Here is an 8,869-nt window from a genome sequence, read left to right on the forward strand (position 1 = left end):
TGTAACAAAAGCACCTGAGGGAAAGGTTGAGTTATGGTTTTGTAATGAAGTACAAGGATCAGTTAAGACAATGGTTAAATGATGTATTGGTTACATATTCAAAGACATTGAGGTTGGACACACTTAGAAATATTAGAAGTATAATTTGTAACAAGGTTGACTACAAAGCTTAAACTAAGTTCATTAGTGGGTGTTGAGCAAGCTAGTTGAAGCCAAGCAAATTCTCAGTTGGAGCCAAGCAGATGCAAAATCTAGTTTGTGCTAAGTGAAGCTCAAGTGTCAAGAAAAGTAATAGGTGTCAAGCATCAAAAAATATTAGTAGGTTCCAAGTGAACATCAAGTGTCAAGCATCAATAAAACACAGTTGGTGCCGAGTAACATAGTATGCACCGAGCACCAAAATTTCAATACTGCCAAGCTGCTGCATTATTGAAAATGATGAAAATTTTCCAAATCTAAGCCAACAAAGTTGTTACCTTGAATCTTGTTAACGAGTTGGAAGATAAGGATGATGATCTGGTGGTACATAATTGTATGTAAATTATTTTTTAGTGAATTCAAGATGATTCTTTATGATGTTTCTATAAAAAACATAATATGGGTTAGATTCAATGAATCCTACTTAATCCATATGAATTAAAATTAAAAGAGGAAAGAATCGAGGAGAAAAGGAACTCCAAGACTTTTATTTAAGGAGTTACAAACCAAGAAGTAAGAGCTGTTGGTGTGCCAAATTTCAAAGTGGTTAGAAGGGTGTTAAGGAGAAGGCATCTATGAGGGTACACTAAGCATGAAGACTCATGAAGACTAAGCTTGAAAGGAGGGAAAGCTATCAAGAGTTATAGAGATTAAAAGCCAGGCAATGATATGAGCTAAGAAGTGATCTGAGATCTACAAGTTGAGTTGTATTTTGTAATCAGGTCTAAACCCCTTATTGTTACTCTCTAGCAATTGTATAAGTTAGGGTAGAAGAAAATCCTATGGACTTTGGTTTAAGAGCCATTTGTAAATCCTTTAACAGGGTGGCATATCAAGTGAATGTTCTAAATTCCTCTAACCAAGCCCACTTCTAACAGGGTGGTTAAATCCTTTAACCAAGTCACATTTAATAGTGTTTTGTAAGACTTTAATAGGGTAGGCTTTTCATAGGGCATCACTTCAGAAGAGTGAGAATTGAGTAGCATGTTACTAGTCATTTTTACCAAATTGGATTTCCACATAAATCATTGTGTTATGTGTTGATTTTTTTATGTTTTATGCTTGCATGTTGATTAACAATAACTTGCCAAATAGGAAATTTAAAGCTTGGATGAATAAATAGTTTGATGGGCACACTTTACTTGATGAAAGTTTGAACTGGATATGTTGGACATTGAATAACTAATTCACCCCCCTACTCTCAATTACTCTAAAACATTTCTAACAATTGGTATCAGAGGTAGCTTCTGATTTAGTTTCAAGGTACTAGAAATTGGAAGATCAAGATGTCCAAGAGAGAAGTTCCCAAGCTCAATAAAGACAACTTTGTTGCATGGCAGAGTCTGATGAAACTACACCTTGGATCAATAGGTGATTATGCAAAAGCCTCAATTAGAAAAGAACATGTAGGCCCAGCTGGACCTCTTACTATAGATGATTTGAACAAAAGGAATAAGCAGAATTAGGTAATGCTAGAGATTGCCTATACACTCAGTTATGCTGAATTTGATTATATCAAAGAATGTAACACTGCATTCAAGATGTGGAAAGCCCTATTAGATGTCTATGGAGGATATTAGAATGTTCAAAGAGAAAAGAGAGAAAAACTTAGAGGAAAGTTTGATGAGATGAAAATGGAGGAAGGTGAAAATGTTGCTCAATATGGATCCAAAATGAAAGAAGTGGTATGTGTAATAAGAAGTTTAGGAGGTTAGTTAGAAGAAGAGACTATCAATAGAAAATACTTGAGAACCTTACTTCCTACCTATGCTATTAGAGTTTCAGGCATCCAAGAGCTAAGGTGTGTACATGGAAACATACTAACCTTTGAAGGAATTGTAGGAAGACTTACGACATTTGAATTGTCAAAATTTGATAACTACAGTCCAAAGAACCTTGAATTTTCTTTCAAGGCCAAGTTGAAGTTAAAATACACTAAGGAGGTGACATCAAATAAGAAGAGAAGAAAAGGAAAACATGCATCCAGTGATAGGAGCATAGATGAGGAAGATGTGGAATAGTTGGAAGCACTACTAGCTAAAAATTCCATAGAGGCAAAGGTAAATTCAAGGGTAAGTTGTCTATCATTTGTTTTAATTGTAATGAAGTAGGTCATATTGTTGTAAGATGTACACAGAAGAAGATGATAGTAGAGATTACAAGGACAAAGGCAAAAGATGCTACATTAATGAAGAAGATTCTAATGAGAATGATGATGAAGTAGTCTATGTGGCCATGAAGGATGATTCAGATGAAGATGAGACTAAAACACTAGTGACTTGTGTGAACAAGAATGAAAAGTGGATCATAGACAATGGATGTTCACATCACATGATAGGAGACAAAAGTAAGCTCATTACCTTTACTCAATATGATTGAAATAGTGTTAGATTTGGTAATGATGATCCATGTCAAATCAAAGGAAAAGGCTCAATTAAACTTATAGAGAAATTTCATGTGATAATGCATATTATGTTGAAGGACTAAACTACAATTTGTTGAGTGTATCACAGTTAGGCAATGTAGGTTGCAAAGTAGAGTTTGGAAAGAAAACTACCAAAATCTATGATACTGATGGAAATCTCATAGGAAAAGATGAACAAACTAGGAGTAATATATTTTATCTAGATCTAGAGGATGTATCTTGTCTTATTGTTAGACCTAATGATGTATGGTTATGGCATAAAAGGTTGCGGCATGTTAACTCTGACAATCTGATTAGCATCAGCAAAAAGAAGAAAGCTAGAGGTCTGCTTAAACTTAAGAAGCCTGAAAACATAATGTGTAAACAATGTCAACTAGGGAAGATGACTAAATCTAGTTTCAAAAGCAAAACATACACTTCCAAAGAAGTACTAGAGCTAGTTCATATAGACTTATGTGGTCCAATAGAAGTGCAGAGTTACCTAGGAGATAGATACATAATGCTATTTGTAGATTTCTATTCCAAGATGATGACTGCTATGCTCTTGAAGAAAAAATCTAATGCATTTCAAATGTTCAAGTGGTATTTGGCCAAAGTTGAGAAAAAAATAGGTAGGATTCTGAAATGCCTAAGATCAAACAAAGGAGGAGATTTTTCATCAAAAGAATTTGAGACATTCTATAATGACAAAGGTATCAAAAGACAAACATTATCACCAAGAACTCCACCTCAAAATGGTATTGCTAAAAGAAGGAACAAAATAGTAATAGATTGTGCTAGAACCTTGATGATGGAGAAAAATATTGCTCTAAGGTACTAGAGAGAAGCTATAAGCACTACTATTTATGCCCTAAATAGAGTCGAAGTCAAGATAGGTACAAATGCAACAAATTTTGAACTATGGTATGGACACTCACCAAATGTAAAACATTTTAAAGTCCTTGGTTGTAAATGTTATATTCTTAAAGATACTAGAAATGGAAAGTTTGATGCAAAAAGTGATGAAGGCATATTCCTTGGACACTCCACTAGAAGCAAAGCATGTAAATGTTTGAACACTAACACTAACAAGATTGTGGAGAGTGCAAATGTGAATTTTGATGAGCATGCAGAAGTCCAAGTTGATGAGTCCAAGAAATTAGAGGATTATAGATCCTTTGTATACTTCTATGAAGGAATGAATGTTGAAGATAATACTACCAATCAAGTTGGGAATCAACAACAAATTTTAGTATCAGTTGAGTCACAGCCAATGAATGCCAAGCTGTATTCAGAAGCTAAGTTGTAGAATGATGAAAATGCACATTCTGACTCTAAAAATAGTATACGTGAAAGAAATGATGAAGAACTAGATGAAAAAGAACAAAATGACTCTAAAGCTAAAGGATCAAACGTAGAAATAAGGACAGAACCAAGATTAGCCAAGTTTACAGATCAAATCTTTGGTGACAAGGATGCAAGACCAATGATAAGGAATAGACTAAGAAATGAATCATGTCTACTAAGCAAGGTTGAGCCCAAAATAGTGAAAAATGCACTAAAAAATGATGATTGGTATAAAGCTATGGAAGAAGAGATAGATTAGATTGAGAAGAACAAAACCTGGACCCTAGTTCCTAGACTAGCTAAGAAGAATGTAATTGGTACCAAACAGGTGTTTAGGAACAAACTTAATGAGAATGGTGAGATAACAAGAAACAAAGCTAGACTAGTTTGCAAAGGCTATACACAAGAAGGACTAGATTATAGGGAAACTTTTTCCCCTATTACAAGAATGGAAGGAGTAAGAATATTACTTGCATATGCTACTTACAAAGGTTTCAAATTGTACCAAATGGATGTAAAGTTTTCTTTTTTGAATGGTGTATTGGAAGAGGAAGTTTACGTTGAAAAGCTTGAGGGATTTGTTGATGATAACAACAAGGATATGGTTTGCAAACTACATAAGGAACTTTATTGTTTAAAGCAAACACCTAGAGCATGGTATGAGAGGCTACACAAATATCTTGTGAAGATAGGATTTGAGACAATAGATGACAAAAACAACTTGTACATCAAGGCAGAAAAAGGTAAAGATATTTTGATATTTGAAATCTTTGTTGATGATATAATATTTGGGGGAAAAAATGTTCTATGCAAAGATTTTGCTGATCAAATGAAGCATGAGTTTGAAATGTCAATGTTTGGAGAAATAAAATTCTTTATGGGATTGCAAGTACATCAATTGAAGCATGGCATATTTGTGAGCCAATCAAAATACATTAAGGAGATACTCAAAAAATTTGGATTGGAAGACTCAAAACCAATCAGTACACCAATGGCAATAGGACATAAGTTATCAAAGAATGATGAGTCAGCTAAACTGAATGAAATATTGTATAGATCAATGATTGGAAAGCTGCAATATGTTGTACATAGTAGACTAGACATTGCATTAGCTATTGAAATAGTGGCAAAATTTTTTACAAATCCAAGAGCAAATCATCTGATGGTAGTATAGAGAATACTAAGGTACCTAAAAGAAACTGATGACTTTGGTTTATACTACAAAAGAAGTGAAAAGTTTGAACTAAGAGCCTACACTGATGCAAATTGGGGAGGTAATATTGATGATAGAAAAAGCACCAATGGAGGAGCACTTTCTTGGTAAAATGATTGATTACATGGACCAAAAAAAAGAAAAGTTGTACCTCATAGTCCACTGTAGAAGCTGAATATGTTGCAGCTGCTATCTATTGCACCAAAATTGTATGGATCAAACATTTGTTACAAGGAATGAACAAAGAAGTGAAGAAGCCTATGATACTTTATTTTGATAATACAAGTGCTATCAATATATCAAAGAACCTTGTAATGCATGCTAAGACCAAGCATATTGCAATCAAGTATGACTATGTAAGAGAATTGGTGGAAGACAAACAAGTGAAGATGGAATATGTTAGCTCAAAGGAATAGATTGCTGATATTTTCACAAAAGCACTACCTAAAGATGCTTTTGAGTATCTTAGAGGTAAGTTAGGGGTGATACCCCTAGCCAAGGCTACTTAAGATAAATCAAGATTTCCCTACATAAAATGAACTAATAGTTGAAATATTACACATTGATGTAGAGGATATTTACTTTAGGACTCATGCCTAAAGTAATTGAAGTGCTGGAATTCCAAATCAGTCACAAGCTAGGTGATAGAGGGAGAAAGTGAAAGAACCTACAAAAGCTACACTTACAAATTAAGATGCTAAAATAGTTTGTCTTTGGCATTATTGTAAAAGAGGGAGAAATAGTAGAAAACTTATCAACAAGTGATGAGAAGATAAAGAATGAAGAAAGAGGGAGAAAATGCAAAAACTAATCAAATGAAATATTAAGGGAGAAATGTCAAGAAACTGATCAACAACATTTGATCAATAGTATGAGGGAGAAGTAGGTAGAAGCTAATCAGAACCAAGAAATATGTAAAAGATGAGCCAATGCAAGAAGGAAGAAAGGAAAGAGAAAGGATATAGTAGCTAAGAGGGAGAAGCAGAATGAAGCAATCAGGATAATAGATCAAGAGAGGAAGAAATTATGTATTCCAATTTTCTTTTTGGCATTTGACTTACTATTCTAACCTAGTTAGAATTTTGATAACTTGGTTAAATAGTTTAGTGTGATGGTTGATGAGTTTTGTTTTCCATCAATGCCAAAGAAGGAGATTGTTGTTAAAAAAAAAAATTCAATAATTGTTTTGTCATTGATGTCAAACATTCTATTTTTTAGAATGACAATTGCTTGTAAGATCCAAGTACTATCACTTAGTTGATTGATGAAGAGGATTTGATCAAAAAGATGTAAAAAAAGCACCTAATGGGAAGGTTGAGTTATGGTTTTGTAATGAAGTACAAGGATTGGTTAAGACAATGGTTAAATGTTGTTGTGGTAACATATTCAAAGACAATGAGGTTGGCCACACTTAGAAACATTAGAAGTATAAGTTGTAACAAGGTTGAATGCAAAGCTTAAACTAAGTTCATCAGTCGGTGCCGAGCAAGCTAGTTGAAGCCAAGCAAATTCTTAGTTGGAGCTTAGCAGGTGCAAAATCTAGTGTGCACCAAGTGAAGTTCAAGTGTTGAGCAAAGTAATAGGTGCCAAGCATTAGAAAATCTTAGTAGGTGCCAAGTGAACTTTAGGTGTTAAGCATCAGTAAAACATAGTTGGTGTCGAGTAACACAGTATGTGCCAAGCACCAAAATTTCAATAGTGCTGAGTTGTTGCATTATTGGAAATGACAAAGATTCACCAAATTTGAGTTGACAAAGTTGTTACCTTGAATTTTTTGAACTAGTTAGAGGATAAGGATGATGAGCTAGTGGTACAAAATTTTATGTAAACTATTTTTGAGTGAATTCAATAGGATTCTTCATGATGTTTCTAGAAGAAACATAATATGGGTTAGATTCAATGAATCCTAACTAATCTATATGAATTGAAATTAAAAGATGGAAGAATCGAGTAGGAAAGGAACTCCAAGACTTCTATTTAAGGAGTCATAGACCAAGAAGCAAGAGCTGATGGTGTGCCAAATTACAAAGTGGTTAGAAGGGTGTCAAGGAGAAGGCATCTAGGAGAAGTAAGAATAGAGTACAAAAACTCTTCTTTGACAAGTGGATAGAGAGAGATGATTGCACTGGTACATTGAGCATGAAGACTCATCAAGACTAAGCTTGAAAGGAGGGTAAGTTGTTAAGAGTTTCCAGGAAATGATATGAGCTGAAAAGTGATCTGAGATCTGCAAGTTGAGTTGTATTCTATAATCAAGTATAAACCCCTTATTGTTACTCTTTAGCAATTATATCAGTTAGGGTAGAAGAAAATCCTATGGACTTACGTTTGTCTAATAGCCATTTGTAAATCCTTTAATAACGTGGCATTCCAAGTGAATGTTTTAAAGTCCTCTAACTAGGCCCACTTCTAATAGGGTGGTTAAATCATTTAACCAGGTCACATTTAATAGTGTGTTGTAAGGCTTTAACAGGGCAGGCTTTTCACAGGGCATCACTTCAGAAGAGTGAGAATTGAGTAGCATGTTACTAGTGGTTTTTCCCAAATTGGATTTCCATGTAAATCACTATGTTATGTGTTGATTTGTGTATGTGTAATGCTTACATATTGATTTACAATAACTTACTAAATAGGAAAGTTAAAGCTTAGATGAATGAATCATTTGATGGGCACACTTTACTTGATGAAAAGTTTGAATTGGAGATGTTGGACCTTGAATAACTAATTCTTGCCCCCCCCCCCACCCCTTCTTAGTTTTCTAAAACATTTCTAACAAAGTGAGCCCTATTAGGAGCTAGCATTGTTAAAGGTTACAAAACACACTATTAGGTGTGACCCTATTAAAGGATTTAATCACCCCATTAGGAGTGGCCTTGCAAGAGGTCTTGAAACAATTCAATGGAATTGCCACCTTGTTAGAGAATTTATAAATATTTTTTAAACCAACTCTATTAAGAGATTTTAGTTCATTGCTACAATCATTAGAGAGTAACAATGAAATGACCTGATTGTGATGCAACTAATTTGCTAATTATAGATCTCTCTTCTAGTTCATACTTGATCCTTCTTGATTGAATAACACTTTTCTTCTCCACAAGGATACCTGCTAATCCTTCAAGTTTGCTTCTGCTCTTGTTATCACTTTCAACTCATTCAACTTACTTATACATTCCATATTGTCAAGTTGACTCAAATACAAATTAGAATAACCAATATTCATTACCATAGTTGGCTAGAATCAATAGGTAAAATAATTAAACTTTACATGCCAAAATACAAAAATCCTTTGGTAGCTGATCCAGCTTGGTAGAAACTAATTCTGAAGTGATTTCCTATGTTATCCAATAGAAGCTCGGATATCGCTATGAACTTAAAAAATCCCTTTGGTAACCAAGTGAACTTGGTTAATACTAACCATGTTAAACTTTCCCTTTATTAACTAAGTGAGCTCTATTAACACTCTTTTCTGCATAACCTCCTTTGATTCCCAAGTGAGCTCGGTAGATACTACCTTCTATACAGGGTAAACTTAGGAACAATTGGTAGACTAGGAAAAATGCCTTCACTGACCAAGTGAGCTCGGCATGTACAGACTATCAAACTGATATGACATTTGTGTAACATCAAAGACAACACATAATTAATCAATTTTATCCAACAAGTGACAACATCCCTACTAGTGGTCTATTCTTGATAGAATATGACAA

This window comes from Cupressus sempervirens, chromosome 7 (assembly GCF_028749045.1).
Source record: "Cupressus sempervirens isolate cs-2001-9-10 chromosome 7, ASM2874904v1, whole genome shotgun sequence".
In the NCBI taxonomy this organism is placed as follows: domain Eukaryota; kingdom Viridiplantae; phylum Streptophyta; class Pinopsida; order Cupressales; family Cupressaceae; genus Cupressus; species Cupressus sempervirens.